Genomic DNA, 6,883 nt, shown 5'->3' on the forward strand with positions numbered 1-6,883 from the left:
TCTTTGAGTTTCTGAGGCAGCTTGTTCAGAAGGATAGCAGAACATTCCTCATTTAATGCAACTGTAGCCACATCTCCCAGTTTCCTTTTGTTTGCTAATAATTCCTTCAAAAACCTTGCATAGTGTGGCATCTGAGCTAAAGCATCAGCAAAAGAAATATTAATATGTAAACTTTTAAATATTTCAAGAAACTTACCAAATTCCTTCTCCAATTTTTGTTGCTTCAGCCTGTTAGGGAATGGAACTTGTGGTTGTTGGTGCATCCCTTGTTGTGCTTCTGGTTGTTCCGTCTTCTGTTGTCTGGTTCCAAGGCTTGTTTCTGCCTTGGGTTCAGCCCAATTCTTCTTTTCTACCTCAGGCAACTCTTTTCCACTTCTTAAGGTAATAGCTTGCACCTGCTCTCGTGGATTCACTTCAGTGTTGCTTGGAAGAGTTCCCGGCAGTCTGGAAGAGATTAATTGTGCCAATTGCCCCACTTGGTTTTCCAGGTTTTTGATTGAGGCTTCCTGGTTCTGGAACCTAGTTTCTGCACCTGCTATAAATTTTGTCATCAGTTCCTCCAAATTGGATTTCAGTTCAGGCTGATGATAAGTCTGGTGGAACGGCTTGGAAATATGCTGATTTGGCCAGGACTGGTTTGAATGTCCCCTCCATCCTGGATGAAAAGTATGGTGACTCTGGTAACCCTGCTGTCTTGACGAATTGCTGACATAGTCAACTTGTTCAGTAGATGGTCTGAACTGATTGCCAACTTGGCAGTCTGTACTGATGTGGCCTCCCCCACACAATTCACAATTAAGAGGCTGCACATGCATGGCAGCTATCTGCATTTCATCTATTTTTTTACTGAGTGCTCCTATTTGTGCAGCTAGTGCTGTATAAGTGTCAACATTATGCAAGCCTTGCTGCTTCCTAGTTTGAGTCCTTTCCGAATGCCATTGATAATTGTTGGCTGCCATTTCCTCAATAAGTGCATGGGCAACCTCAGGAGTTTTATTATTTATGGATCCTCCGGCTGCAGCATCTAATATGGTCTTATTTGAGTCAGTAAGACCATTATAGAAAGTCTGCACTTGCAGCCAAATGGAGAGGCCATGGTGAGGAACTCTCCTTAACAGCTCCTTGTATCGTTCCCATGACTCATATAAAGATTCCCCCTCTTGCTGGAAAAAAGTAGTGATGTCATTCCTCATTTTAGCAGTTTTAGAAGGGGGAAAATATTTAGAGAGAAAACGGCTGGCCATTTCGTCCCATGTGGCTATAGATCCTGCCGGTAATGAGTTCAACCAAGCTTTGGCTTTATCCTTCAAAGAAAATGGGAATAACCTCAGCCGGATGGCATCATCACTTACCCCATTGTGTTTGAAGGTGTCACAGATTTCCAAGAAGTTAGCAATATGGGCATTCGGATCCTCATGGGCCATACCACAAAACTGAACCGTATTTTGTATCATTTGGATTATGGCCGGTTTAATTTCGAAGTTATTGGCAGCAATAGTTGGCCTGATAATGCTGGAAACAGTCCCGGTGAGGGTAGGCTTGGCATAATCCATCATAGTTCTTTGTTCAGCCATTTCTTGTGCTTCTTGTCTGACTTGCTTAGCAGCTCTCAAACGAACACGGAGAGTCCGTTCAATCTCTGGGTCGTAAAGGATCTCTTCCAGTTCAGGTCTGCTTGTCATAAACTGTTAAAGTCAAAGCAATAAAAATGCCAATATTCACAAAAGAAAATAAATAACTAATCCTATCACACTGAAAATGTAAAGTGAAGTATTGGAATACAAAACCTACATCCTATCATGAATAAATGAAGCCGATTATACTAAAAGCAGATTTAAACCAATCATCTTATTCAAGGTTCCTTTATCTACATCCATCGATTGCAACATCTGAATTCAGACCCAATTTAGATCTGAGTTCAGATCTACAAGTCTTTGGTATTGTTAGTCTAGAGAAATTAATAAATAATAATTCAGATCTGAGCTGGATATCTCATACACACTCATTGGTATACACTACAATATACATCCATTAAGGTTGGAATCAATTCTGTGATGCTTTAGGGCTGAAATCAGATCTGATCTAAAAAAAAAAAAAAAAAAAAAAAAATTTAAAAGGATCTGAAATAAACTAAAACCAGTCCTGAGTTAGGCTTGGGTTAAAAACTCTACAATTGAAGCTCAAACCTGTATAGCTGATGCATATCAAACACTTGCTAAGACCTGAAAATTGGGTCTGCAATGTTTGGTATTGCAAGCTATTCGGCCCATACAACTTTTGTAGAAATCTGAAATCAGGTCTGCTAACTGTTGCACTATAGCAGCCCTGCTACAGATCTGAATGCTAAAAGAAATACTTGGAAAGTGCTAATTTTTCTTAAATATCTGAGGCATAACAATTATTCAATCCAAACATACACCTCCTTAGCTAATGTAGCTCGGTTACAAGTGGGTAAAGCCAAGAATTCAGTCCACCCAGAATTCATAGTATGCTCTGTATCAATTCAGTCCTCACATCATATCAACTGCATTTCAGATTTGAATTTCTCTCATTCCTTGCTATCCATTCACCCTTGAGGCAGGTTGGATGTATCCTAGGGTGGATTGGGGTAGTGATGGCACCCAATTCACCTCAAACTTGCATCGGTTCAGATCTGAGTTCAGAGGAATTCAGATCTGAACTGAGCAGATCTGTAACAGCAGAATTCAGATCTGAACTCAAGTCTGAGTTTGGATCTGAACTCTCAATTGCCTTACCTTCAGTTATTGCTACCAAATTGTTTTTGGGGAATAGCAGAAGTGCCCTAGGGTGAATTGGGGTGGTGATGACACCCAATTCCCCTCAAAATTTCATCAGTTCAGGTCTGAGTTCAGAGGAACTCAGATCTAAACTGTTGCAGATCTGCAATAGCAGAATTCAGATCTGAACTCAGATCTGAGTTCTGATCCGAATTCTCAATTGCTCCTCTGGTTGTTCAAAATATCTCCCCCTTTTTTTTTCATTTGTTTTTTTTTTTTCTTTTTGTAATGAAAGAAAAGAATAATAAAATCTGAAACACAAGCAACTCTTTTCGGCTGAGTGCTGCAGATCTGAAATCTGCTGATCTGAGTGCCGAATGCAACTCAGATCTGCAACACTATTGTTTATGTGAATTTTTTTTTTTTTCTTTTTGAAGGGAACAACATTAAGATTGAATAGAAATCAAATATGCCTTTATTAAAATGAAACTGAAACCAAAAAAAGAAAGTAATCTACTTAAGAAATAAGAAACATAACTACAGTAGTACAGCAGTTGCAGTCCAAGCTGAAATGAAAAAGTTAGCAAATTAACCCAACTATGAATGCAATGCTGAATGAGATCAGATTAAGAATGCTCAATGTTTCCTAATATTGTTTCTCTAAATCCCCGGCAACGGCGCCAAAAACTTGATGTGTGGCTCATTGTGACACTAGCAAGTGCACTAGCCGTTCAAGTAATAAAGTAGTGAGTGAAGTATCGTTCCCACGAGGATTTAGGAAACAATTACCAATACTAAATTGAACATTTCTTATCTGATCAACAAATAAATCAAAACTCTAATGAAAGCTAAGAAATCCTAAATTAAAATCTATCTAAATCATTGGTCCAATTGCCTTCAATTCAGGTTAGAAGAGTAAGCAGTAAATGTCAATCTCAGAATTCAGCAATCTATCAATTTGGATCATTCGAATGAATCATGATTGAGCCTTGGTTTGGTGAAACCCCAAGGTCATGAACAGCCTCTCTCAAGTGCATGTTCATCCTATGCATGAGTGACGGTTCTTCTATCTCTAGCAAGAATCTAATCCTCATGCATGCATTTCTTCAAACACTTCTAAGGCATCAATTCAAATCTGAATTGATCACCAACTGAATTGTGCAAGTTATCTCTAACCTTGCACTCAATTCAGTTCTTGAATAGTAGATCTGAATTCCTAGAGTCTCTCTCAAGCACTCTAGGAATTCCAAGCTGTAGATTAATTCGCCCAATCTGAAAATTGCAGATCTGAATTCTCTTTCAAGCAATTCAGATCTTGCAATCTCAGATCTGAGAATTCAGATCTGAGTTTTGAAGGTTAGTTGGCCGAATTAATCTACAATCACACCCTTATTCAAGAAACTTCAAATACAATGCATGACCATTTGAATGAATCAAAAAGAATTAGATTGCTGAACTGAAATTTTACAAGCTGAAATACATCAAGGAAGAATGGAAACAAGGAGAAAGAAGAAAGAACATATAACTAAGAAACTAAATTCAAATCAAAAGAGAATGAAACTACAAATGATTTATTACAGAAGATCTTTGAATCACAAACTCTCAATTCGAACTCACCTTCTTCTTCTAGCTTGCTTGTCTTGAACTTCCTTCAGCCCTTCTTCTTCTTCTTCCTTGCGCCTAGCCTTCTTCTCTTCTCTTCTCTCAAGGTGGCCGAACCTCTAAGAGTGGGAGAGCCTTCCTCTCAAGCAATTGAACAACTTTCTCCCCTCCTAGAGGCCTCCTTATATAGTTTTTCAAGGGGGCTCTTGCCCCTTCTTGAAGCCTCTAGAATGGGGTGCATTACACCCCTCATGAACCTTCTAGAGTGCTCCCTCCTCTCCTCAAGAAACTCCTAGAAGTTGCCACCCCTAGCTCCCTTTGGGCTGCTATTTGGGCTACAACTTAGCTTGCTTTTGAGCTCATGTGGGCTACACTCTAGGCTGTTATTTGGGCTAAAAATGGGCCTTCCTTGCTGGGCCGAATTCTCCTCATAGCTAGGCTTTATTTTCTTGGGTTTTCTCAAGGAATTCACTTGCTCTTTTTGGGCCGAAGTGCTCTCTCTTGCTTCCATGACCGGGCTGGACTGAAATTGGTCTTTTTGAACCTTCTTTTCTTGCCTTTTTCCTTCCTTTTCTTGGATTGATTATCCCTGAACTTATTCTTAGCATTAAGCTAAATTAAGGCAAAAATTAATAAAACCGGCATAAAAATCCATGCTAAAGTCCTCAAAAATTATAGATAAATTGTAAGTTCATCATGGGCCCCACACCCCTGAAAAGGATACGTGTGAAACCCTAGTTGTTTAGGGCCCACCAGAAATCTGGCTTTATGAAAGTCAGTGGGAGTCACTTTGGTTTGACCTAAATCAAACTAGGGCGTAAATTTTGTTCCCTCCTGCAATATGAGTGCATGTGATAAGGAGATTGATATGATGAACTCTCTAAAGGCCTTCCATCATTAGCATGAAGATGGGTCCTTTAGTAATGAGGAAACACACCATAAAATTGAACTATCTATTTGTTGTTGGACTTGTCGGAATGTTTCATAAGATGATAGGGGCGGCAGATACCGATGTGGGAGGACCTTACCAAAAAATGGAAGACTCTCATGATACCTTGGCATTCACGAATATGATGGGTGAGCACTCACTAGATAGAAAGGTTTAACCGAAAATGGCAATAAACCTTGTCTGACAGAGGCCAAAGGGAAAACTCATATGATGAGTGGGTATGATCTTTCACAGAAAGGTAGTGGGGTTATGCAGTTGAAACAGTTGGCTCCATGCACCCTATGTGATTTCCCACATTTTCAGAGACAATTCACAGTCTCCGTCACTGAGATAGGAGGGAAATCTCATAGATGAATAAATGGGAATGGAACATAGATTAAAATCCATATCTATGTAGATAACATGAATTAAATTAGGTTGTAGACTGATGTTTGCTCTTTTATCAGAAAATGACAAACAAACAATTTGCAAAGCTTTTGGATGACAATAAGCTTAAGGGCCCAAACTATGCCGACTGGTATTGTAACCTATTGCTGGTCTTGACCTCTGAAAATTTGGATAAGGTGGCTAAGAATCCTACCCCGGAACGTCAGGGAGATAGGGCTTCTAAGGCCCGAAGAAGGGACTATCAAGAATGGGAGGAAAAAAACTCTCTCGCCCGGTGCTATATCATTGCCTCCCTGGACAATCCGATATAGAGGCAGTTTAATCAGATCGAACTTGCCAAGGACATATTGGATAGTTTAAAGACAATGTATAAAGAGTAGAATCGTTCTCCTCGGCAAAAGGTCTTGAAATAGTTCATGACTACACAGATGTCCAAGGGCCAGCAAGTTCATGACCATTTCTACGTCCTGGTGTATTGACTCTGTGGCTTCAACTCATGCATGTAATTCACTGTAGGGGCTCAAGGTAAGCAGAAAGCTGAGCGAAGGAGAGGTGACACTTTACTTGGGAACTTCTGCAAGTGTTGCAGCTGCAGCCATAGGAACCGTAGAATTAATTTTTAGAGAATGATCAATTGTGCTGAAAGATTGTCTTTATTTGAGAAGAAATTTGATTTCTGTTTCAAAACTATGTGCAGATTGATATTCTGTCTTCTTTAGTAATACGATTACTATTAAAAGAAACAACAGATTCATCGCATACGGAGAACTTGAGAATGGGGTCTATGTTCTTCATCCTTCTCTAGAAACTAACATAGCTGAAACTACGTCGGCTGATATCCCCAAGAAAAGAATCTGTGATATAGTTAATCCCACGTGCCTGTGGCATTACTGACTTGACCATATCAGTATTGGTCGTATCACAAGATTGGTAAATGATGGTCCTTTGGATTTTCTAACTATAGAAGATCTTTCCATTTTTGAACCTTGCCTTTAGGGTAAGATGATGAAACGGCCATTTAACGGTAAGCCTGAAAGATGTACAGGCACGCTTGACCTAATACATACTGATATATGTGGTCCCTTGAGTGTTAGGACTCATAACCAGAACGTGTATTTCATTACATTCACCGATGATTATTCTCATTATGGTTACGTGTACCTAATGAGATACAAGTCCGAATCCTTTGAAAAGTTCAAGGAGTTCA

At 39.5% G+C, this 6,883-nt stretch overlaps 1 non-coding gene across 1 annotated transcript; it reads left to right on the forward strand.

Annotated features, from left to right (window-relative positions):
• The first annotated feature begins 1,089 nt into the window (after positions 1-1,089).
• On the forward strand, positions 1,090-1,196 carry LOC148874521 (small nucleolar RNA R71). The gene has a single exon (XR_016106130.1). It is a non-coding gene; the product is annotated as a small nucleolar RNA R71 (small nucleolar RNA).
• The last annotated feature ends 5,687 nt before the right edge of the window (positions 1,197-6,883 follow it).

Source organism: Nelumbo lutea, chromosome 1 (genome assembly GCF_056320005.1).
Source record: "Nelumbo lutea isolate HS-2025 chromosome 1, American lotus-T2T, whole genome shotgun sequence".
Taxonomy (NCBI): Eukaryota; Viridiplantae; Streptophyta; class Magnoliopsida; order Proteales; family Nelumbonaceae; genus Nelumbo; species Nelumbo lutea.